General features: G+C 37.6%; 1 pseudogene; it reads right to left on the bottom strand.

Moving 5' to 3' along the window:
- LOC128588766 (uncharacterized) overlaps positions 1-27,534 on the bottom strand; it is a 108,788-nt pseudogene that overhangs the window by 80,311 nt on the left and 943 nt on the right.

The following is a 27,534-nucleotide window of genomic DNA, read 5'->3' on the forward strand; positions in this document are numbered from 1 at the left end:
CAGAGTGGAGCAGGCAGAAGAAAGGATTTCTGACATTGAAGACAAGGTGTTTGAACACTCCCAAACTCTCAAAGAAGATGAGAAATGAGAGCAAAAATGTATCATTCTCTCAGAGAGCTCTGGGATAATTTGAGGAAGGCTAAAATCCGCCTCATTGGAATCACTGAAAGTGATGAAGAGGTCTTGCAAGGCACAGAGGCCCTTCTTCATGAAATTATGAAAGAGAATTTTCAAGATATGTCAAGATATTCTGAAATCCAGACAGCAGACAGTTTCAGAACCCCAGCACAACTCAATCCAAACAAGATATCCCCCAGGCATGTCATAATTAACTTCACTAGTGTCAATATGAAGGCGAAAATAATGAAAGCAGCTAGATGCAAGAAATCTATTACCAACAAAGGGAAGAATATTAGAATGACGGAGGATTTCTCTGCTGAAACTTTTAAAGCCAGAAGAGGGTTGTCCTTGACCTTTAATTTCCTAAAGCAAAATCATTTTCAACCCCAGATCCTGTATCCATATAAACTGAGTTTCATTTATGATGGAGAAATTAAATCCTTTATGGCATTCATATGTTGAAGAAATTTGCCATGACCAAACCAGTACTCCAGGATATTCTCAGAACTATCCTCCATAGTGACACCCCAATCCTCTACCAATAAAAGAACTCACTCAGAAACTTTGATCAAACTCCAACTTCCACAGTGGAGAAAGGACTAAAATTGTCCACTGGACTTTCAAAAAACTTGATACCCAAAATTTTACCAGACATATCAATATTCTCCATTAATGTGAACGACTTAAAGTGTCCTCTAAAGATGCACAGTATAGCTGACTGTATACAAAAAGTCAGGTCAGATATTTGCTGCATATAAGTGTAACATCTTACCTTAAAAGATAAATATAGAGTCAGGGTGAAAGGATGGTCATGCATATTTCAGGCAAATGGTAATGAGAAAAAAGCAGGTGTTGCAATTCTATTTGCTGACACAATAGGCTTTAAACCAACAAAAGTAAAGAAAGACAAAAATGGTCACTACATATTTGTTAAGGGTAATCCTCAATATGATGAGATTCCAATTATGAATATTTATGCACACAACCAGAATGCTCCTCAATTTATAACAGAAACTCTAAAAGACATGAGCAACTTGATTTCCTCCAGCTCCATAATAGTCGGAGATTTCAACACTCCTTTGGCAGTGCTGGATAGATCCGCCATTAAGAAGCTGAGCAGACTTCTAACTCTCTTTGGAAGTGCTCTAAACTTTCTCTTTGTTCTTCCTAAATAAAATCTCTCTTTGCTGCCCTGAGACTTGTCTCAGCCAAGTAATTGAACCAGGTCAGCTGGGTTTGGGGAACTGGGACCTCCAATCCTCAACGGTTGAGAAACAGAGTCTCATTCTGTTATCCAGCCTGGAGTGCACACAATGAGTGTTCACAGCTCATTGCAACCTTGAACTCCTGGGTTCAAGCATTCCTTCCACCTCAGCCTCCCTAGCAGCTGAGACCACAGTCCACAGGCACTAGAACTTAAAGAGCAAGAGGAAGTGAAAGGAAAATTAGGGCAAGGAAACAGATAAAAGAAATCACCCATGAGGAAGAATCAGCAGAAAACTCCAGGCAACATGAAGAACCAGTCCAGAACAACCCCGCCAAGGGACCATCAGGTAGCTACCGCAGAGGATTCCACCTATACAGAAATGTTAGGAATGACAGAAAGGGAATTTAGAATACACATGTTGAAAACAATGAAAGAAATGATGGAAACAATGAAGGAAACTGCTAACAAAGTGGAAAATAACCAAAAGGAAATCCAAAAACAGAATCAAATAAGAGATGAATGATATGAAGAATATAAAAAGGATATAGCAGAGCTGAAGGAAATGAAACAGTCAATCAGGGAACTTAAAGATGCAATGGAAAGTATCAGCAACAGGTTAGACCATGCAGAAGAAAGAATTTCAGAGGTAGAAGACAAAGTTTTTGAGATAACTCAGATAGTAAAAGAGGCAGAAAAGAAGAGAGAGAAAGCAGAACATTCACTGTCAGAATTATGGGACTTTATGAAGCGTTCCAACATACGAGTTATAGGAATTCCAGAGGGGAAGAAGAATGTCCCAGAGGAATGGAAGCCATACCACAGAATATTATAAAAGAAAATTTCCCAAATATCACCAAAGATTCTGACAGACTGCTTTCAGAGGGATCTCGGACCCCAGGTCGCCTCAACTCTAACCGAGCTTCTCCAAGACACATTGTGATGAACCTGTCCAAAGAAAACAAAAGAAAAGATTCTGCAAGCTGCCAGGAGTAAGCGCCAGTTGACCTACAGGGGCAAATCCATCAGAGTGACTGCAGACTTCTCTAATGACACTTTCCAAGCAAGAAGACAATGGTCATCTACCTTTAATCTACTTAAACAGAACAATTTCCAGCCCAGAATTCTGTACCCTGCTAAGCTAAGCTTCAAAATTGATGGAGAAATCAAATCATTTACGGATATACAAACATTGAGGAAATTCGCCACAACAAGACCAGCTCTACAGGAAATACTTCAACCTGTTCTGCACACGGACCACCACAATGGATCAGCAGCAAAGTAAGAACTCAGAAATTAAAGGACAAAACCAAACCTCCACACTGATGCAAAAGACAAAACTAAGCAATGGACTCTCACAAAATAAGACGAATAGAATACTACCACACTTATCAATTATCTCTATAAATGTTAATGGCTTGAATTCCCCACTGAAGAGACATAGATTGGTTGACTGGATTAAAAAACACAAGCCATCCATTTGCTGTCTGCAAGAAACACACCTGGCTTCAAAAGACAAATTAAAGCTCCGAGTCAAGGGTTGGAAGACAATTTTTCAGGCAAATGGAATTCAGAAGAAAAGAGGAGTTGCAATCTTATTTTCAGATACATGTGGATTTAAAGCAACCAAAGTCAAAAAAGACAAAGATGGTCACTTTATATTGGTCAAGGGAAAAATACAACATGAAGACATTTCAATTCTAAATATCTATGCACCCAATTTAAATGCTCCCAGATTCTTGAAACAGACCTTACTCAGTCTGAGCAATATGATATCTGATAATACCATAATAACAGGGGACCTTAACACTCCTCTTACAGAGCTGGACAGATCCTCTAAACAGAAATTAAACAAGGATATAAGAGACTTAAATGAGACCCTAGAAAAACTGTGCTTAATAGACGCATATAGAACACTCCATCCCAAAGATAAAGAATATAAATTCTTCTCATCACCCCATGGAACATTCTCCAAAATTGACCATACCCTGGGACACAAAACAATTATCAACAGAATCAAAAGAATTGAAATTTTACCTTGTATCTTCTCAGACCATAAGGCACTAAAGGTGGAACTCAACTCTAACAAAAATGCTCGACCCCACCCAAAGGCATGGAAATTAAACAATCTTCTGTTGAATAACAGATGGGTGTAGGAAGAAATAAAACAGGAAATCATTAACTTCCTGGAGCATAACAACAATGAAGACACAAGCTACCAAAACCTGTGGGATACTGCAAAAACAGTTTTGAGAGGAAAATTCATCGCTTTAGATGCCTACATTCAAAAAACAGAAAGAGAGCACATCAACAATCTCACAAGCGATCTTATGGAATTGGAAAAAGAAGAACAATCTAAGCCTAAACTCAGTAGAAGAAAAGAAATATCCAAAATCAAATCAGAGATCAATGAAATTGAAAACAAAAGAATCATTCAGAAAATTAATGAAACAAGGAGTTGCTTTTTTGAAAAAATACATAAAATAGATAAACCATTAGCCAGACTAACTAGAAATAGAAAAGTAAAATCTCTAATAACCTCAATCAGAAACGATAAAGGGGAAATAACAACTGATCCCACAGAGATACAAGAGATCATCTCTGAATACTACCAGAAACTCTATGCCCAGAAATTTGACAATGTCAAGGAAATGGATCAATATTTGGAATCACACCCTCTCCCTAGACTTAGCCAGGAAGAAATAGACCTCATGAACAGACCAATTTCAAGCACTGAGATCAAAGAAACAAATAAAAACTTCCAACTAAAAAATGCCCTGGTCCAGATGGCTTCACTCCAGAATTCTATCAAACCTTCAAGGAAGAGCTTATTCCTGTACTGCAGTAATTATTCCAAAAAACTGAGGAAGAAGGAATCTTCCCCAACATATTCTATGAAGCAAACATCACCCTGATACCAAAACCAGGAAAAGACCCAAACAAAAAGGAGAATTTCAGACCAATCTCACTCATGAACATAGACGCAAAAATTCTCAACAAAATCCTAGCCAATAGATTACAGCTTATCATCAAAAAAGTCATTCATCATGATCAAGTAGGCTTCATCCCAGGGATGCAAGGCTGGTTTAACATACGCAAGTCCATAAACGTTATCCACCATATTAACAGAGGCAAAAATAAAGATCACATGATCCTCTCAATAGATGCAGAAAAAGCATTTGATAAAATCCAGCATCCTTTTCTAATTAGAACACTGAAGAGTATAGGCATAGGTGGCACATTTCTAAAACTGATTGAAGCTATCTATGACAAACCCACAGCCAATATTTTACTGAATGGAGTAAAACTCAAAGCTTTTCCTCTTAGAACTGGAACCAGACAAGGTTGTCCTCTGTCACCTTTACTATTCAACATAGTGCTGGAAGTTCTAGCCAATACAATTAGGCAAGACAAGGAAATAAAGGGAATCCAAATGGGAGCAGAGGAGGTCAAACTCTCCCTCTTTGCTGACGACATGATCTTATACTTAGAGAACCCCAAAGACTCAACCACAAGACTCCTAGAAGTCATCAAAAATTACAGTCATGTTTCAGGATATAAAATCAATGTCCACAATTCAGTAGCCTTTGTGTACACCAATAACAGTCAAGATGAGAAGCTAATTAAGGACACAACTCCCTTCACCATAGTCTCAAAGAAAATGAAATACCTAGGAATATACCTAACGAAGGAGGTGAAGGACCTCTATAAAGAAAACTATGAACTCCTCAGAAAGGAAATAGCAGAGGATATTAACAAATGAAGAACATACCATGCTCATGGATGGGAAGAATCACCATTTTTAAAATGTCTATACTTCCCAAAGCAATCTACCTATTCAATGCCATTCCTATCAAAATACCAACATCGTACTTTCAAGATTTGGAAAAAATGATTCTGCATTTTGTATGGAACCGGAAAAAACCCCGTATAGCTAAGGCAGTTCTCTGTAACAAAAATAAAGCTGGGGGCATCAGCATACCAGATTTCAGTCTGTACTACAAAGCCATAGTGCTCAAGACAGCATGGTACTGGCACAAAAACAGAGACATAGACACTTGGAATAGAATTGAAAACCAAGAAACGAAACTAGCATTTTGCAACCACCTAATCTTTGATAAACCAAACAAGAACATACCTTGGGGGAAAGACTCCCTATTCAATAAACGGTGTTGGGAGAACTGGATGTCTACATGTAAAAGACTGAAACTGGACCCACACCTTTCCCCACTCACAAAAATTGATTCAAGATGGATAAGGGACATAAACTTTAGGCATGAAACAATAAAAATCCTCCAAGAAAGCATAGGAAAAACACTGGAAGATATTGGCCTGGGGAAAGACTTCATGAAGAATACTGCCATGGCAATTGCAACAACAACAAAAATAAACAAATGGGACTTCATTAAACTGAAAAGCTTCTGTACAGCTAAGGAGACAATAACCAAAGCAAAGAGACAACCTATACAATGGGAAAGGATATTTGCATATTTTCAATCAGACAAAAGCTTGATAACTACGATCTATAGAGAACTCAACTTAATCCACATGAAAAAAGCCAACAATCCCTTATATCAATGGGCAAGAGACATGAATAGAACCTTCTCTAAAGACGACAGACGAATGGCTAACAAACACATGAAAAAATGTTCATCATCTCTATATATTAGAGAAATGCAAATCAAAACAACCCTGAGATATCATCTAACTCCAGTGAGAATGGCCCACATCACAAAATCTCAAAACTGCAGATGCTGGCGTGGATGTGGAGAGAAGGGAACACTTTTACACTGCTGGTGGGACTGCAAACTAGTACAACCTTTCTGGAAGGAAGTATGGAGAAACCTCAAAGCACTCAAGCTAGACTTCCCATTTGATCCTGCAATCCCATTACTGGGCATCTACCCAGAAGGAAAGAAATCCTTTTATCATAAGGACACTTGTACTAGACTGTTTATTGCAGCTCAATTTACAATCGCCAAAATGTGGAAACAGCCTAAATGCCCACCAACCCAGGAATGGATTAACAAGCTGTGGTATATGTATACCATGGAATCCTATTCAGCCATTAAAAAAATGGAGACTTTACATCCTTCGTATTAACCTGGATGGACGTGGAAGACATTATTCTTAGTAAAGCATCACAAGAATGGAGAAGCATGAATCCTATGTACTCAATTTTGATATGAGGAGAATTAATGATAATTATGGTTATGGGGGGGAAATAGATAAGGAGAAGGAGGGAGGGGGGTGGGGCCCTGGTGTGTGTCACACTTTATGGGGGCAAGACATGATTGCAAGAGGGACTTTACCTAACAATTGCAATCACTGTAACCTGGCTTATTGTACCCTCAATGAATCCCCAACAATAAAAAAAAAAAAAAGAAGCTGAGCAAACAAATTTTAGATTTAAACCCAGCCATCCAACATTTGGATTTAGCAGACATCTAGAGAACATTTCATCCCAACAAAACAGAATACACATACTTTTCATTAGCCAATGGAACATACTCCAAAATCGATCACAGCTTAGGTCACAAGTCTAACCTAAGTAAATTTAAAGGAATATAACTTATTCCTTGCATCATATCGGACCACCGTGGCATAAAATTTGAACTCAGTAACAACAGGAATCTGCACACTCATATAAAAAAATGGAAGTTAAATAACCTTATGCTGAATGATACCTGGGTCAGAGATGAGATTAAGAAGGAAATTGCCAAATTTTTGGAACAAAACAACAATGAAGACACAAACTGTAAGAACCTCTGGGATACCGCAAAGGCAGTCCTAAGACGGAAATTTATAGCACTGCAAGCCTTCCTCAAGAGAATGGAAAGAGAGGAAGTTAACAGCATAATGGGACATCTCAAGCAACTGGAAAAGGAAGAACATTCCAACCCCAAGTAGAAGAAAATAAATAACCAAAATTAGAGCAGAATTAAATGAAATTTAAAACAAAAGAATTATATAACAGATCAATAAATCAAAAAGTTGTTTTTTGAAAATGTCAATAAAATAAACATTTGGCTAACCTCACCAGCAAAAAAAGAGTAAAATCTCTAATTTCATCAATCAGAAACAACAAAGACGAAACAACAACAGACTCCTCGGAAATTCAAAAGATTTTAAAGAATATTACAAGAAACTTTATTCTCAGAAATATGAAAATCTGAAGGAAATTGACCAATACTTGGAAGCACTTCATCTTCCAAGACTTAGCCAGAATCAAGTGGAACTGTTGAACATGCCAATATCAAGTTCTGAAATAGCATCAACCATACGAGATCTCCCTAAAAAGAAAAGCCTGGGACCAGATGGCTTCACATCAGAATTCTACCAAAACTTTGAAGAGGAACTAGTACCTATGTTACTCAACCTGTTCCAAAACGTAGAAAAAGAAGTAAGACTACCCAACAAGTTCTACTAAGCAAACATCACCCTGATCCCCAAACCAGGAAAAGACCTAACAAGAAAAGAAAATTATTCACCAATATCACTAATGAATATAGATGCAAAAATATTCAACAAGATCCTAACAAAGAGAATCCGGCAACATATCAAACAAATTATACATCATGACCAAGTCGGTTTTATCCCAGGGTCTCAAGGCTGGTTTAACATACATAAATCTATAAATATAATTCACTGTATAAACAAAATAAAAAACAAAGGCCACATGATTCTCTTAATTGATGCTGAAAAAGGCTTTTGACAATATCCAGCATCGTTTCATGATCAGAACACTTTAAAAAACTGGTATAGAAGGGACATTTCTTAAATTGATAGGGGCCATATACAGCAAACCCACAGCCAATATCATATTGAATGGAGTTAAACTGAAATCATTTCCACTCAGATCAGGAACTAGACAAGGCTGCCCGTGGTCTCCACTGCTCTTTAACATTGTGATGGAAGTTTTAGCCATCACAATTACGGAAGAAAAGGTGATCAAGGGTATCGATATAGGGTCAGAAGAGATCAAACTTAAGCTTTTCACAGACGATATGATTCTATATATGAAAAACACCAGGGATTCTACAACAAAACTCTTAGAAGTGATCAAGGAATACAGCAGTATCTCAGGTTACAAAATCAACACTCATAAATCATTAACCTTTATACATGCCAACAATAGTCAAGCTGAAAAAACAGGTAAGGACTGTATTCCATTCACAGTAGTGCCATAGAACATGAAATATTTGGGAGTATATCTAACAAAAGATGAGAAAGATCTCTATAAAGAGAACTATGAAACTCTAAGAAAAGAAACAGCTGAAAACATTAACAAATGGAAAAACATACCATGGTCATGGTTGGGAAGAATCAACATTGTTAAAATGTCTATGCTACCCAAAGCAATATACAATTTTAATGCAATCCCTATTAAAGCCCCACTGTCATACTTTAAATATCTAGAAAAAAAAATACTTAGTTTTATATGGAATCAAAAAAACCCTCGAATAGCCAAAACATTACTCAGAAATAAAAACGAAGCAGGAGGAATTACGTTACCAGACCTCAGACTATACTATATATCAATAGTGATCAAAACAGCCTGGTACTGGCACAAAAACAGATAAGTAGATGTCTGGAACAGAATAGAGAACCAAGAGATGAATCCAGCCACTTACTGTTATCTGATCTTTGACATGCCAGTTAAAAACATTCAGTGGATAAAAGATTCCCTATTTAACAAATGGTGCTGGGTGAACTGGCTGGCAACATATAGAAGACTGAAACTGGACCCACACTTTTCACTATTAACTCAGATAGACTGTCACTGGATAAAAGGTTTAAACTTAAGACATGAGACGATAAAAATACTAGAAGAGAGTGCAGGGAAAACTCTTTAAGAAATCGGTTTGGGTGAGTACTTTCTGAGGAGGACACCCCAGGCAATTGAAGCAGCTTCAAAAATACACTACTAGGACCTGATCAATCTAAAAAGCTCTGCACAGCCAAGAACACAGTAAGTAAAGCAAGCAAACAGCCCTCAGAATGGGAGAAGATATTTGCAGGTTATGTCTCCGACAAAGGTTTAATAACCAGAATCCACAGAGAACTCAAACGTATAAGCAAGAGAAGAACAAGTGATCCCATCGCAGGCTGGGCAACGGACTTGAAGAGAAACTTCTCTGAAGAACACAGGGGCATGGCCTACAGACATATAAAAAAATGCTCATCACCTTTAATCATCAGAGAAATGCAAATCAAAACTACCTTGGGATACCATCTAACTCCAGTAAGATTAGCCCCTATCACAAAATCCAAAGACCAGAGATGTTGGCGTAGATGTGGAGAAAAGGCAACACTTCTGCACTGCTGGTTGGAATGCAAATTAATACATTTCTTTAGGAAAGATGTTTGGAGAACCTTTAGAGATCTAAAAATAGACCTGCTATTCAATCCTATAATTCCTCTACTAGGTTTATAAGGTTTATACCCTGAAGACAAAAAATCACATTATAACAAGGATATTTGTACCAGAATGTTTATTGCAGCCCAATTCCAATTACTAAGTCATGGAAAAAGCCCAAGTGCCCATCGATGCATGAATGGAGTAATAAACTGTGGTATATGTACACCATGGAATATTATGCAGCCTTAAAGAAAGATGGAGACTTTACCTCTTTCATGTTTACGTGGATGGAGCTGGAACATGTTCTTCTTAGTAAAGTATCTCAAGAATGGAAGAAAAAATATCCAATGTACTCAGCCCTACTATGAAACTAATTTTTGGCTTTCATATGAAAGCTATATCCCAGTTATAGCCTAAGAATATGGGGAATGGGGAGAGGCAGGGGAAGGAGGGGGGAAGATGGGCGGAGGGAGGGTGATAGGTGGGACTAAACCTGTGGTGCATCTCACAAGGGTACTTGTGAAATTTAGTAAATGTAGAATGTAATTGTCTTAACACAATAACAAAGAAAATGCCAGGAAGGCTACGTTAACCAGTCTAATGAAAATGTGTCAAACTGTTCATAAAACCAATGTATGGTGCCCCATGATCACACTAATGTACACAGCTATGATTTAGTATTAATAACAAAAATTAAAAAACAATAAAAATAAAATAAAATAAATCATTTACAAAAAAAATAAAATAAAAGTGAAGGATGAAAACAGAGAAGACATTTCTTAGAATCTCCTAAAGTGTTCTGCACACTTTCTTGTACATTTTCTTTTCTACACATTATACTAATGAACATAAAAATCATGATGAAGATGGTGACCCTCAGTTCTGTTTTCTGTTCATTGTAGGAGGTAAGAGTAAAATGGTGAATAAATGTGATTAACGAAACATACAAAATTGGAAAATCAGAATGGACCAGACAACTGACAAAGGAAAAAGCAGCACTGGGAAGGGAACCATCTACCTCGTTTGGAACTTGAACTTTTTCTTTTCGGAAGGTGAGAGTTCTACCGGCCTTCCTCATTCTGATTTGTTTACATAATTTGCTCTATTGTTTGCTTCATAAACACATATGCTTTTGATGATCTGTCTCTAGGTGGTGGGGAGAAATACACATTTTCTGATTCAGGTTTCATGATTTATACTTCTTAGATTTGCTGAACTCATCTAATGCCTCACAAACATGTTCAGCATGTACTGTTTTTCCTTCATCATAAGTGCCCATAGCAGCAGAAGCAGTGTGCCCTTTTGCTTGAATGAGGCACACTTCATTTCTTTGCTGTTATCAAGTTACAAATTTTGCATCACTAGACTGAAGCACAGTTCTGATATCTATTTTCACATTAATGGTTTTGGGGTTCCCATTTCCTGCCACTTCTCTACGGAGACAGCTTTCAGCATAAGCTCCCACAAAGAAAGAATGATAATAGTCAGAACAAACCCAATAAAGCTGTGAGCATGGCCATTTTCTTGTCTGGCATAAAAGTTAGACAAGTATTTTCCCTGCTATTCTGAACTCTCAGTCCATCTTTTCCCCGGGCCTAGAAGTCTGGAAGTCTAACCCCTGCAGAGCTCAGAGTTTCTGGTGGTTCTTTGCTAGGGCTGGGCATTGTATGGGCCATGGGACAGGCTCGCTAAAAATGTGACATGAGAAGAAGTGGAGAGATACAAGGGGTGGAGGACTGGCCCAGTGCCACCAAGTACATAGTAGCGGCTGCCAGAGGCTTGGGGACCTATGTGGTGGAAAAGCAGCAGTGATGGTACCCTGCTCCCTCCATGGTAAAATTTTGGGAAGCCATCTCACCACTTCTATGGACCACTAGAGGGAGCCCAACCTCGCCCCACAGCGGTACCAGAGGAGGAGTGTGGCTGTGTGAGAGCTGCATTCTCTGAGGGAGTAAAACACACAGAGTCAACCCCCAGCTTGCAGCAGACTCAGGGAAAACATGACCCAGTTTCCAATGAGCACCAAAGGGTGTCAGGATTCAGCTCCCTTTGTGTGCTGGTGGCAGAATGCAACGGCCTGGTTAAGGAATCATTGACTCCCCTTTGAATTTGGAAGGTGCAGAACCCAGGCACATTTGCTCATTGGAGGGAACTCGGCAACAGACCCTCAGGATTAACATTGACTGCTCGTGGCAGATGTGAAAAGTGGGGAAGGAGTTCCAACCTCCCTGCACTAACTCATTTGCTGGGTAGGCCTTTCTGACTCCATGGAGTACCAGAACAAGTCATATTTGAACTGCCAGTGGACCCCTGCTCTCTGCTTGTTGGAGACATTTTCAACTCTCCCACATGAACAGCGATTCTGCTGCCCAGGACAATTAGTTTAGAACTCCTGACCTGGGCTGGCTACCTGGGGATGCTCCAAGGTTGAACCCTGGTAGGGTTGAAATGGGAGAGACTGATTCTCCTCTTCAAGTTGTTGCTGCTTGGGGGTGTGGTGTCTTAGTTGCTTTTATCTCTCCCCAGCTAAGATTTCAGACAAAAGCCACTGATTCCCTAGGAATGGATAAAGGCTGGCTGAATACAAAACAGAGCCACCTAGCCCCATCACACCTATCATGTCCCCAGACTCTCAGGATGCATGATGGAAAGAGACCTTTGTAAAGCTGTAGGGAAAAAAGCCACAGTCACTAGTTCCAACTTTTTCATAAAGGGATGGTGAACTACAACTCAGGGATCCCTCAAACCATTTTCACTTTAGCAGCTTCTCCAGGCAAAATGTGAAAAATAACCATTGGCTGGTGTGGCGCCTGTGGCTCAAGGACAAGTATATGCAGTATATGCTGGCTCCATGTACTGGAGGTGGCAGGTTCAAAACTGGCCATGGGCAAAAACTGCAAAAAAAAAAAAAAAAAAATCATTGGGCAGAACCAGTGGAAATACTCTGGTAATAGGAATACTCAGAGTAGATTAACAACCCCATGGAATGACAAAAAAGACACAATAGAATATGCCATTCATAAACAAATGGTTGAAATGTCAGAAAAGGAATTCACAATATGGATGGCAAATAAGATTAATAGAATGGAATGAAAGTTGGAATTAGAAATACAAGGAGTAGTTCAAAAGTTGTCTCAAGAAATCAATGAATTCAAAGACAAAATATGCAATGATTTAGACATAAGGAGGACAAAAAATGAAGACCTCAATGAACTGAGAAATACAGTAGAATCCCTCAGTAATACAGTGAAGCAGGCAGAAGGAAGGATCTCCAAAGTTGAATAGAAAGCTTTTGAAGGCTCTAAAACACTCAAAGAGGCAGAGAAGTAGAGAGAAAAAATGGATCACTTGGTGAGAGGGTTGTGGGACCATTTCAGAAGACCAAACATTCACCTAATGGGAATTCCTGAAGGAGAAGGGGATAATTCCAAATTATATCCTCTACTCCAAGATATAACGGAGGATAATTTGCCAAGCATGACAAAAGATACAGAAATTCAGATAGTAGATAGTGTCAGAACACCAGCACAATTCAATCCAAATAAAGCATCTTCTGGACATGTTGTAATTAACTATACCCAAGTAAACATGAAGGAGAGAATTCTGCAAGCAGCCAGACATAACAAAAGTATAACCTACAAGAGGAAGAATATTAGAATGACTGTAGATATCTCTGTTGAAAATTTTCAAGCCACAAGAGGATGGTCATTCACCTTCAATCTCTGAAAAGAAAAGAACTTTCAGCCCAGGATCCTGTATCCAGCTAAACTGAGTTTCATTTGTGATGGAGGAATCAAATACCTCACCTGCATACACATGTGGAAGAAATTTGCCATAACTAAGCCAGCTATCCAGGAAATTCTCAGACTCATCCTCCATCATGATCAGCTTAATGGTCTACCACTAAAGTAAATTCACCCAGAAAATGAATAAAACCTAATATCCTCAATGGTGAAATGATTGAAAATATCCACTGTGGGGGAGGAGGCAAGATGGCTGATTGGAACCAGATTTCCACAGAGGCACCCGTCCAGAAGGAGAGTTAAAGGACAGAAGTTTAGCAAGTAAGTTGATGGTTTAGAGCTGAGCCAAGAGGGAAGACTAAAGAGCACATATCAAAGCATCCCTTCCACAAGCAAGCAAGCAGAGTTCATAGCTCTTCCTATTTTATCCCATGGGAGAGACACTCTATAAACCAGAACTCCTTCCCAAGAGAGGACTCACTAGTGTGCCATGGCACTCTCCCTCCAGGCATAAAACTGAACATAGACTCTACCTGCAATTCTGAACTTCCAGCACTCCCCTCCACTCTCATGCTGTGGTCTGGAAGCCTGTCCCCCATGGAGTCCATATTCTTGGGCATTTTCTCGAGAAGTGTGGACAGGGTGTGGGCTGTTACAAGTCTGTGCTGAAATGGAGGCATGGGTGGAAACTGGGGACTGTGGATCATGGGAGCCATACAGGAGAGAGAGAGATGGCATTCCACATGGCAGCCCAGCAGCTGCAGTGGTGGGATCAATAGGGCTCATGCCCCTGGTGATGTTTTGGAGAAACATTTTCCACCTCGCTTAGCAAGCAGAGGCAGCTAGGCCTTTGCTCTGGTGGCGGCCATGGGTGAAACAGATGTGGGATGGACACACGGGCCCCCTGAGCAAAGGATATGCCTGAGGTGATACCTGCCTTGGAGTGGCATGGCAGGAACAGAGAATAGAATCCACGTGCATGCAGAGACGGCACACTCCTAGGGCAGAGCTGAGTCAGAAATGCTACATTTGTGAGCCCAAGATGCAAGTGTTCCCCAGGAGCTTAGCTGGGACAAAAGCAGGCAGGCAACAGCATCAGCCCATGGAAGGGCTGAAACTGAGAGTCATTTATGAGCACTAAGTGAACCCACCCCAACATAGAGTGCAGTGTAGTCAGAGATGCCAACTACATGAGTATAGGTGCAGCAGCAACAACACAGGGTGGGACTGAGCCATAGTTTCTGTGAACTCAAATAGTGCCTGGCCCATAGAGCAATAAAGCCAGAACAAAATGCAAATTCTGTGAGAATTGAGTTGTCTCAAGAATTCAATGAATTCAAAGACAAATCAACAAAGTTTTGACACATTGAGGCAAGAATTTGAAGCCTTCAAAGATCTGAGAAATACAGTAGAATCCCTCAGTAACAGAATGGAGCAGGCAGAAGAAAGGATTTCTGACAATGAAGACAAAGCTTTTGAATGCTTCCAAATGCTCAACGTGGAAGAGAAAGGGAGAGCAAAAATGGATCATTCTCTCAGAGAGGTCTGGGACACTTCAAAGCAAACTAACATTTGCCTTATAGGAATTCCTGAAGGGGATGAGGTTGCTTTGAAAGCCCCATGATGCCCTTCTGCAAGAGATAATCAAGGAGAACTTACCAAACATGGCAAGAGATTCTGAAATGAAGAAAGAAGACAGTTTCAGAACCCCAGCATGACTCAACCCAAATATAGCATCACCCAGACACATAATAATTAACTTTGCCAAAATTAACATGAAGGAGAAAATTCTGCAAGCAGCCAGATGTAAGACAGCCATAACCTACAAGGGGGAAAATATTCGAATGACTTCAGATCTCTCTACTGAAACTTTTCAAGCTAGAAGAGGATGGTCATCAACCTTTAACCTCCTAACACAAAATAGCTTTCAACCCAGGATCCTGTATCCAGCTAAACTGAGGTTCATTTATGATGGAGAAGTTAAATACTTTAATGACATTCACATGTCGAAGAAATTTTCCATAAAGGAACCACCTCTCCAGGATATTCTCAATCCTATCCTCTATAGTGACCAGCACAATCCTCTACCAGCAAAGTCAACTCACTCAGAAACTTTTGATCAAAATCCAACTTCCACTGTTGCAAAAGGATTAAAAATGCCTACTGGACTTTAAAAAAATTGATACCCAAAATACTACCAGGCTTATCAATATTCTCAATTAATGTGAATGGCTAAAATTGTCCTCTACAGAGGCACAGTTTTGCTGACTGGATATACAAATTTAAGTCATATATCTGCTGCATATAAGAATCTCAATTTACCTTAAGTAATAAATATAGACTCAGGGTGAAGGGATGGTCATCTATAATGCAGGCAACGCTCAATAGCCAAGACATTACTCAGAAATAAAACAAAGCAGTAGCAATCAGCCTACCAGACTTCAGTCTATACTATAAATCTATAGTGATCAAAACAGCATGATAGTGGCACAAAAATACCAAGGTAAATGTATAGAACAGAATAGAGAACCAAGAGATTAAGCCGGGCACTTACTATCATTTGATCTTTGATAAGCGTATCAAAAACATAAATAGGGAAAACATTCCCTATTCAACAAATGGTACTGGGTGAATTGGCTGGCGACTTGTAGAAGACTGAAACAGGACCCTCATCTTTCACCATTAACAAAAATTGATTCTCATTGGATAAACGGTTTAAACTTAAGACAAAAAAATATAAAAATACTATTAGCGGGGACAGGGAAAACACTTGAAAAAATTGGCCTGGAAGAATATGCTATGAGGAGGACCCCAGTCCCCAGGCAATTGAAGTAACACCAAAAATATATTACAGGGATCTGATAAAACGAAAAAACATCTGCACAGCAATGAACAAAGTAAGTAAAGCAAGCACACGGTCCTCAGAATGGGAGAAGATTTTTTCAGGTTATGTTTCCAACAACGATTTGATAATTAGATTAAACAGAAAACCTAAATTAATTAGTAAGGTAAGAACTATTGATCACATTTCATTTTAGGCAAGAGAATTGAACAGAAGCTTCTCTGAAGAAAATAGGCGCATGGCCTACAGACACATGAAAAACTGCTCATCATCTTTAATCATCAGAGAAATACAAATCAAAACCACTTTGAGACATCATCTAACTCCAGGAAGAGTAGCCCACATCACAAAATCACAAAACTACAGATTTTGGTGTGGATGTGGACAGAAGGGAACATTTCTGCACTGCTGGTGGGAATGCAGTCTAATATGTCCCTTTTAGGAAGAGGTTTGGAGAACACTTAGGATATTAAAAGTAGACCTACCATTTGATCCTGCTATGCCTCTGCTAGGAATAAATCCAGATGACCAATCATCATTTTAAAACAAACATATTTGCACCAGAATGTTTATTACAGCCCAGTTCGTGATTGCCCAGTCATGAAAGAAGCGCAAGTGCCCATAGCCCCTGAATGAAGTAACAAATTGTGGTATATGTATACCATGGAATGTTGTGCAGCCATAAAAAGATGGAGACTTTGCCCCTTTTATGTTCACATGATGGAGTTTGAACATATTTTTCTTAGTAACATATCTCAAGAATCTAAGAAAAACTATACTCAGTACTGTTATGAAACAAATATATAATCCCCCATACTTTTATATGAATGATGAATCACAACTATAGCCCAGAATGAAAGAGGGAAGACGGGGGAGAATAGGGGAAGGGGGAAGCTGTGTGAAGAGAAGGTAAACAGTGGGACATCACCTATAGTGCATATCACAAGGGTACATGTCAAATCTTTTAAGAGTAGAGTATAAATATCTTAACACAACAAATAATTAAGTAAGGTGAACCCTATGTTAACCGGTTTGATGTAAGCATTCCAAATTATGTCTAAAATCAGCACCTTGTACCCCATAAAAGGAGTAATGTACAGTTATGATTCAATAAAAAAATTATGATATAAAAATAAGAACTTCATAAAAAAAAAACTCTCAGTGTCCCTTCATTTCGACAATAACTTCTGACTTCTTTGCTTGTTTTTGTGTTTGTATTATCTTCACATTTCTACTCACCTGTGTCAAATGCATGCCGAGTGTCCGTGTGCATTGTTAGCATTTTTACAGTATACCTTTTTCTTTCATTTAAATGAACTTTAGGAGGTGAGTAGAGATTATACTTCAGGAACACAAAGTAGGCATGCGATGGGACATATTTTTGTGACTGAGGCCTTTTTATTGAGAAAATGCCTCAAACACTAAAGAGTGGACACTCCAGGTACATCTTTCCCCTCACAGTCTGGTATACTGTTTGTTACATTAGATGGTGAATTTTCAGAACTTTGCTCCTTCCTTACACTAACTCAACTAAAGGACAAGCAGGAATTTTGTATTATTCACAGTTTTAACCAGAACTCTGTTTCAACTCATTTCTCAGGTGTTTTTATTTACTTCCCCATTCCACTTTGCCTTGTTTGATGCACAGTTGCTTATACTTTTGAACGCAAGGAAGTTCTGAATGTACAGATACATTCTATCAGTCCTCATTCATTCCTAGTCAGGAGACATGTTTCCATATGCAAACATGTGTAGTACCCATTCAAAGAACCCCTAAAGGCCCCTGTCTCATCCTGAGTTCCCTGCACATCTAAACCCCCTCTTGGGTTAATTCCCAAAACAGGTTTCAGAATAGAACAGGAAGTTCCCTTAGTGCCCAAAGATTCCTAGACACGGGTAAAACAATGGTGCAACTTACCACAACCCCCTAGCAATGGCTAAACAATGATGGAAAGCTTACTCGAGTAAAATTTCCCAATCCAAGTTTATCCCCATGCCAGCTGCCAGAATGCAACCCCCTGACTCACTGTAACCAGTGCCAAACCCCTGACTCACTGTAACCCCACCCTTGTGAAAACCGACATGCTTTTGGCCCCCTGAGCCAACTCTGTAACTCCGCCCCTGAGCTAACCACCTGCCATGTTTGGCTTCTGTTTTTGCTTGGCTTGCCACATAGCACAAAATCGGTATAAAAATCAGCTTGATCCTCGCCTTGGGGCCGTTTGCCCTTTGGACAAAAACAGGCCTGCGCGGGTGTAATAAATCACTATCTGATTTATACCTAGAGTGGGTATACCTGAGTCTTTCTTCAGGTAGCATGAGTACAACACATGCACTATTAACGTGCTTATTTCCGTTCTGTGTTTAAAAATTGATAACTGAAACCTGGGAAATTTTACATTATCACAAGACAAAATCAGTAGCAATCAGAAAGAAAAGCCAATTCTCAAATGTGAATTTAAATGATATAGCACAATATGACAGTGCTATTTTCTGAAACAGACTGTTGGCTTAAGCCCACATTTAATATTTTCTTTTTTTTTTTTTTTTTTTTGGCCGGGGCTGGGTTTGAACCCACCACCTCTGGCATATGGGACCGGCGCCCTACTCCTTGAGCCACAGGCGCTGCCCCACATTTAATATTTTCTAATGTCCTCATAAGACAGTGAGTGAAGGAACCTTGGTACCGTTTAATAATTTCCTGAAGCTATGTCAGTTACAACTTGCTGCTGTACCCTCACATCAAAGTCCCTTTCTTCAAGGTCGGATTTCCTACATAGGCACAGTCTAATGACCTAATTCCCTCTCTCAGCACACACACTGAACTGAGTTAGAGGCCACAAGGTGGAAGAAACACTCTACCTGGCACGACTGATGTGCAGTATAAAAACTACATTACGGTTTGGTACATTGGGAATGATGACTCTTTGAACTTGAGTCCAACTCAGTGGTCATCATGATGAAATTGCTCGTAATTTCTCTTGCTTAGTAATATGATTCTGTACTTGGCATTACCGTCCTTATCATGTAAGGTTACAAAACTGAAGAGCCAGAAAAACACCAAAATCGTCTGCCTGGATTCCAAGGACAAAGATTAGCTGTAAGTCACTCTACTTTAGGAAGGTTTAAGTTTTATAACTAGTTAAAAAAACTGTTTAAAATTAAATATTAGCTAACCACATATGAATTCTAAAATGCCATTCCAGTAGGAAATGTCCCTTGGACTATGTCACATCATTCATGTAAAGAAAACAACATTAAACCAGGAACTTAAATTTAAATTTGTTGATACCTGTGGCTGGTTATTTTCACTTCCTTTAGGTTCTTCTTCCTCTTTCACTGATTTTGATAAAATTTTGTGTCCTGTAAATTTCATATATTAAGTTAAATGACATTGCTTAGAATGATGTGATAAAATCTCTCAGCTTTATAAAAATGTATACAAACCTAAATTTATTTTTATCTTATAAATTGAGAGTTTAGATGAAGTTAAGTCTTTAGCAAACTATATACCTCTTTAAAAATTACTCCTAATCATCTAATACTTGAAAAACCACTCAGAAGTGGCTACTAGATGTCACCAGGTAGAAGGCATATGAAGATCACAGATTCACTCACAAATTCTTCCATACAACATAAATGACAAAGCCATCATAAACAAAGAAAATTTTATCAATCCAGAAAAACATATCAAGTAACCTATGTACTCCTGTCTACCTCCTATTAGAACCTTCAACGCGTTGCACATGTTAATCATCAAGTTGTTGTTACTTTTTATACCTTCATCAGTGTATGCCTGGTGATATATATGTGAAATGCTTTCTGCTCATATGCTGACAATCTTCTTTCCTTTTTTTTTTTTTACACAGATTGCTACGTGAGGACTCCATTCATTATGGCTCTTTCCCTCAGTAAGGCATATCCTCCTTCAGTAAGGCCTCAATACTCTAAGGATTTCTCCTTTGCAACTTCCCCACCTCAACTGTAAGTTATTTATTTCCATTTCTATTCCCCAGATCTCAAGGCTCACAATATTCCATAGCATCATTGGCAAACAGTTTTTACCTATTTTACTTGATAATTATGGAATGCAGTTAAAGGAAAATGAATAAGATGCATCAAGGTTGGCATTTCCAGAGCTCATGTGTGAGCTGAGAAGGAAAGGGTGAGATGAGCAAGGTGAAAAGTTGGAGAGGCCAAGAAAAGAGAGCAGGACGGGATGGAGCACCCTGCGGCCTACAGATTAGGTGTACACTGTATCCTCTAGCTTTCCCATCTTAATATGTCTTCCTCCACTCATTCAAAAGCCTTGTAAGATACATCTAAGTAATTATGCATATTCACTCTAAATATGACATATTTATAAAAAAGGAAACAAATTGATTCACCTCATCATTATAACATATTAACTAATTTTTACATTTAAAAATCAGTTTCATATTCATTGAAAATATTAAGAAAAGTCATGGAATGGGCTCTATAAATTTATGGTTTTTGACTTTATTTTCTGTGGGGATATTACATTAATCTCTTTCTGATTTTAGAAAACACCTATTTTAATAAAGAATATTTTTAAAATTGACCAGTGTTTTTATATTCAAGTTAATGTATTTTTATGAATTAATATACATATAGCACATATCTCTGATGCCTAACACTTACAGGAGGAGAAATGCATTGCTGCTATAGCCCCAGAGATTCACCATTCCCCACAATTTTTTTTTTCTCCCAAAATGTTCCTTGAATATCCAGACTGGAGAATTCAAACAGAAATAGTTTCAAATACCGGATCCTATCCTTCCAAATTCCACGTTATAATTCTAGCACACTCTCTTGCTTCCAGTGATCTCTGTGGCAGAAGTAATCTTAATCTTCTGTGTAAATGCAAATTTCTTGAATCAATACAAGAGCATTCTCTTGGTTTTCTTCATCATTAACTGCAACATTACGGGTACAACTTATTCCTTCCCTCTTTCCCTGCTCATGAACGTTTTTTTCGGATCTCTTGTCACCATTCTTTTCAGGGATCATTTATGCCACTTATTTCCTCTTCAATTAGTAGTAATAGTTCATATCTATAATTTGGAATTGTTCACTTTTTTCTTTATCCCATCTGGCTAGGAACATGTTCAGAAATACATGTAAAAGCAAAATAATGCCCTCCTTTGATCCTTCTGTTGGAGATCAGAGATCCTTCTGTTCTCCAACAGCTCTTCCTATATATTTCTCTACAGGGATGTCTATAGTCTTGTTACTTAGTGTGGTCCAAGAACCCGCAGCATTGGAGTCACCTGAGAACATATTAGAAACACAGAGTCCCGAGGGAGCAGTAGCTCGACCCTGTAATCCCAGCACTCTGGGAGGCGAAGGCAGGTGGATGCTTGTGCTCTGGAGTTTAGGACTAGCCTGAGCAAGAATAAAATCCCATCTGTAAAAATTGTCTTTTACAGAAAAATACAATTCTTACCTTCTACTTGTGCATTTACTCTGTTTTTTTCTTCTTGATTGGCATCCTGAGATGAATGACTAAGATCCTTCTCTGAAAGAGTCTCTGAAATACTCTGTTAAAGTTAATATCAATATGAGTTAAGTTAAAAATAATAAGTTACATCAATATTTGCTAATCATTTTCTTCAAAAACAACTGAAATTTTTTTGGTAAAAGCAATTACATATAAAACTAAGAGAAACATGTACTGAAAGCCAAAACACTTCAATACAGAACTTCATATATGCTGTCTAGCTCAAGCTCATCTTTTATGTGCATATCGGTGTTTAAACACAGCATGAAAGGCCAAAATGAATCATATCCACAAAAAAATATGAACTCGTGCATGTTTCAACATGGAACAAGCTTGAAAATAACCGATTACTTTGTACTCACCACAAGGAATAAGAGAACTTTTTTTTAAAACAAAATACACTTGCTCTAATACTTACCGATTAAACACAAAATATTTCTTAATGGAATTTTAGCATGAAAATTTGACACACAGAATTCTAATAAACTTTGTATATGTCATATTGGGCATAAACTGAACATTCATTTTTATTTCATATTAACATAAGTGTACCTAAACAGAACATTTCTGAAGCTGCTTTATTTCGGTAAACAAATGGTTAGAAAAATCTAAAATATGTTTTGTAGAGTTTTTACTTATGATTGAATAAAAGGATACCGCAGTTAAAAATAACTGTTTTGTCATGTTTAAATAAAATCAAACAAACACTAGATATAGTATGTAACTTTTTACTAACAAAAAGCAAATTAGGAACTATAGAAAACCTCGATATAAAAGAATACAAACATTTATTTTTGAAGCATCTAAGGTATCCCAGACATGTATTTGCACATTTTCATTTCTATGCATTATAATAATAAAAATAAAATTGACTGATGATGATGATGATGACGACTACCCTACTTTCTGCTTCCTGGTGTTCCCAGGATGTTTAGAGTAAAAAATGATACATATGTGATCCATTGCTTTCTTTCCTATCTTTCTCCCACAATTTCACATGGCTGGCTCTTTCTCATCCTTTAGCTGATAGCTTGAAAATCACACTCAGAAAGATCTTTCCTGACTATAGATTTCCACCCCAGTCCTTTCCGCATTAACTGCAATCTTCCTCTATATTGTCTAACCTGATATTCTCTGTTTTCTCTATATGAAGCCCCCATAGTAAGTCAGAATTTTTGGCTGTTTGGCTTTCTGTTGATACTACAATATTTATATGAAGCCCACATAGTAAGTCGGATTTTTTGGCTGTTCGGCTTTCTATTGATACTACAATACCGTAAGTCATCCTATTGTACATTCAATGTTTAACTACTTAGCACATAATTGGTACTCATAGTACCAGATACTACTTCGGAGGCTGAGGCAAGGGGATCACTTAAGCCCAAGAGTTTGAGGTTGCTGTGAGCTATGACACCACAGCACTCCACCCAGGGCACAGAATGAGATTCTATCTCAAAAAACATATATATATATAAATACATACATATTTTTTTTTCAAGGTCAAACATGTACAAATCTCATTGGGAAGGTCATAAGCACAAAATCACTATTCTTACAGGATATCTGCCACAATAGTCTCCCAAAACTTATTATACCCCAAATTAGAAAGGCTCATGCCAGTTCTAACTTGCTTAACTTTCCATTTTACCTTGACACTACTGTCTGAAGGATTTTTTTTTAAAAAAGAACTACTTCCCATATTTATTAAATCATTAAATAAAACTGTGAACATTTCTTACATTTGCATGCATACTTTTCAGTCTATAAAAATGTTTCCAGATTTCATACTATATTTGTTCATTACACATACCTAAGAGGTTGATATTAGTGCCATGTCTATGAATTAGGTCACAGACATTCAAAATTAATTAAATAATTTTCCTCAGTTTCCACAGAAAATGAAAGATCCAGAATAACATGTCTTTTGACATCCATTTGATGCTGGTGCTGCTGCCCAACCACTGCTTCCAAGAGGTCAGCCTTTAACATGTCTTCCTACCTGAGCTCTGCTTCCGAATAAATTGTCAGTATTTCATACCTACAGTGTATCAGAAGCATGGCTGCCACAAAAGTATTCTATGTGTTCTATTTTAGAAAATGATTTTTGTTTATTAAAACTCCACTAAATCAAATTGTTACTATTACAGCCCAACATGTTCACTTACTCCCCATGATTTTTTTTTTTTTCTCTTAAAATGTTCCTTGATGATCTAGACTGGCCAATTCAAACATAGTAACAGTTTTGAGTGCCAGATTTTGTCATTACATGTTCCAATTTATAAAAATCAAGTCTCCAAACTGCTTGCCCCTGAATTTCATTAGGCCTTTTATTACACATCCATATTTACCACAGACTCATGCATTTGGCTATAGATGAATCTGGAATAATTCTTTAATTTTTAAATAAACTTAACGTCAAATCCAAATGGTATTCTTATAACTTCTAAGCCTTATCATTTTGTATTATATTACACTGTCTTTTTAAAGGAATCTTGCAAATTAGCAGAATTTTACTATTCAGCAGCTCATTCTTTCCACATAATTACTTTATTAATTATGGCCTGATAATGTAAGAAAATAATTCCTTGTGGGAACATACACAGCTGAGAAAAGGTAATTAAAAGCATCCCTTTTATGTTTTAAAGTTGTCAATGCTTATATTTTAAAGTAATGATAAGAAAAGACAGTACCTCCAAATACAAACTTGGTTCTTTTGGTTTGTCGTGTCCTGATAACAGTACAGAGATTTTATCTATAAAATGTCATTTAAAGATAAATTAATGATAAAAATATTACTGCATTTTCAAAACATATACAAATGTATCTCCATTTGTGACTATTTCAGTAAAATAAAACTCATAGCAAAAAGAATTTCAGAAGGTTAAAGCAGTTTCAGGAAAAAGTTTATAGTATAAAAAAGGTGGCAAAAGAAACGTACTTAAAAGGAATGGACAGTATATTTAAAAGGAATGGACATTATCTACTTGTGACCTTACCTATGGTGCATATTGCAAGGGTACATTGCAAGGGTCAAATCTATGAAGTGTAGAGTATCAATGTTTTAACACAACAATTAAGTAAGTGAGGTGAAGGCTATGTGACCCAGCTTGATTTAAGCATTCCTAATTGTATATAAAATCAGCACATCATACCCCATAAATACATTACTGTACATAGTTATGATTTAATAAAAACAATAAAATAAATAAAAGGAATGGAAATTAAACCAATACCCATTATTGGTTTTTATTTTGTAATAGCATGTAATTAAAAATTTTAGATGTTTCCCCTAATTATAAGATTACCACCTCTTATAATTTATTTTCACAAAAATAAAATTGTCATTACCTATTTGCTTTTGTGTAGCACTTTCAACAATACCAATCGTGTTGGTATTGTCTCCAACTTCTGACTCTCTTGCTCCTTCCTATTGAGAAAAAGAAAAGTCAACTTCAGGAAATGTATTGATTCACTCACACATCAATCTGTTAGCAAAACAACACACATTCACTATGTTTATCAAGCATACGCACTACCTGGGAGAATAATTTGAACATAGAAACAGAAGACAGAGTCTGTCCTATATTTAAGTGGGTGTGGCAAAGATATATGGAAACAAATAAGAAAGGTAATTCATGAGTCTGTAATTACAGTAAATTAATTACACAAATGATACAATGGAGGAAGAGTCAGTTCTACCCAGGAAGCTTAGGAAATGCAGCAAAGATAGAGGCGTATTTTCAAAGACAACGATGTACACAGTGAGAGTGTGAAGGGCTTTTGGACGGGGAGAAGGGGCAAAAGGATGAGGAATGGAACCACAGGGCATATGAGGGCTATGAAGGTAATGCAGTAAAACTGCAACCTTGTGATAAGGAACAGGTTTCAGAGATGAAATGGGAGAATCAGGCCAAGCTACCAAAGACAGGTGGCAGAAGAGGTGCAAACTTTCCCTTTCCTGTAATGGGATCCACTCAATAAGCAGGTAAGTCAGGCCACCACAAACATATTTTCAAAAGGTCACCTTGGTAGCAATGTGAAAATAGATGAACACCTGACAAAATCAGAAAAGAGCTTTTCAAAATCATAGATCAGAAAGAGAATTATGGTAACAAGCTATGAACACTGGTAATGGTGAGTGACTGGATTGGTGATCTGCAGGAGAGATAAAGTACAAGATTTACACTAACTTAATGTTTCAGTGCTACTTACTAGATGTTATTTACTAGAAAAGAAAAATCAGATGACAAAATAGGGCACCAAGAGTCAAGGAAGTAAGGGAAGGGTTAAGGACAGTGTCTTCAGTCCTTAAAGTCCAATATGTCAACTATGAAGCATGCAAGGACATAGGAGATAAATCTGGATACATACTTTAGGAAGAGATTACTTACTCATGAAAGGAATATGGTGTTAAGAACATAAGTATGTGTAAGATATTCTAAACTGGCACACCTATGTAATGCAAATCCAACAGAACTCTGACATTTGGAAAATGAGAACAAGAGGAGAAAATAAAACCATAGGATTCAAATTTTATATTTTAACATTTTTGAAGAAAAATGCACTTTCATTAATATATGCAAATATTTATTTCTTGTTATTGTGTCCATTTTTAAAATTGAAGAAAATGTTTATCTCAAAAAAAAAAACAATTCAAGATGCTACAAGAAAACTCTTTCAATAATTATCCCTACAAATTTTAACTTGTAGAAAAAAAATGCTGTTATGATTAGAGAATTACGAGGGCATTTTACGTACTACTATGATGTAAGAAAGAAATGTAAAACCCTAGTTTAAATTTCACATGGTTTTCTTATTCTTCTGTCAACAACGTACTAATAACTCTGTCTATTGATACCTGATAGAATAGTCATTAAAAGTTAAAGAAAAGGGGTGTGGTATGTCTTTTATGGGTGGGACAAGGGTTCTTTATCATTATTATTAAATTATAGCTGTGTACATTGATATGATCATGGGGCATCATACACTAGCTTCATAAACCGTTTGACACATTTTATCATACTGGTTGACACAGCCTTCCTGGCGTTTTTTAGTTATTGTGCTAAGACATTTACATTCTACATTTACTAAGTTTCACATATACCCTTGTAAGATACACCACAGGTGTAATCCCACCTATCCCCCTTGCTTTATCCCCCTCCCCTCCCTTTCCCCCTTCCCCGTAAGTATCTCAAGAATCGAAAAAAAAGTACCCAATGTACTCAGCCCTACTATGAAACTAATTTAGGGCTTTCACATGAAAGCTATAACCCAGTTACAACCTAAGAATAGGGGGACAAGGGTTCTTATCTAACAAAGCAATCAATGTACGCTGGATCTGTGTACCCTCAAGGAAACCTCAACAACAACAACAACAACAACAAAAACTGAAGAAAGGATCTAGAATTTAAAAAACCCTATGATTATACATGTTGAAGATTTAGAAATCTCCCAGTATATCCATGATTGCCCAGCAGGAAGAAATGGACTAAAACATCGGGCCCACAGGACTCTTGTGTTTTACTGATAAAAGACATTGTGTACAAGGTTTGACAAGCATGAATACTAAAGTTAATAATGCTTCTTTAGAATAATAAAATGTTCGCATTCTGGACATATTTGTCAAATTAAGAAATGACCTTCCAGAGATAATTTTGTATACTATTTGGCAGTCTTTACTGCCGTATGCTTCTATAACTTTGTGTAGTTTATTTGATGATTCTTTAATCAAATCTGACTACA

The sequence above is a fragment of the Nycticebus coucang genome, chromosome 6 (assembly GCF_027406575.1).
Source record: "Nycticebus coucang isolate mNycCou1 chromosome 6, mNycCou1.pri, whole genome shotgun sequence".
In the NCBI taxonomy this organism is placed as follows: Eukaryota; Metazoa; Chordata; class Mammalia; order Primates; family Lorisidae; genus Nycticebus; species Nycticebus coucang.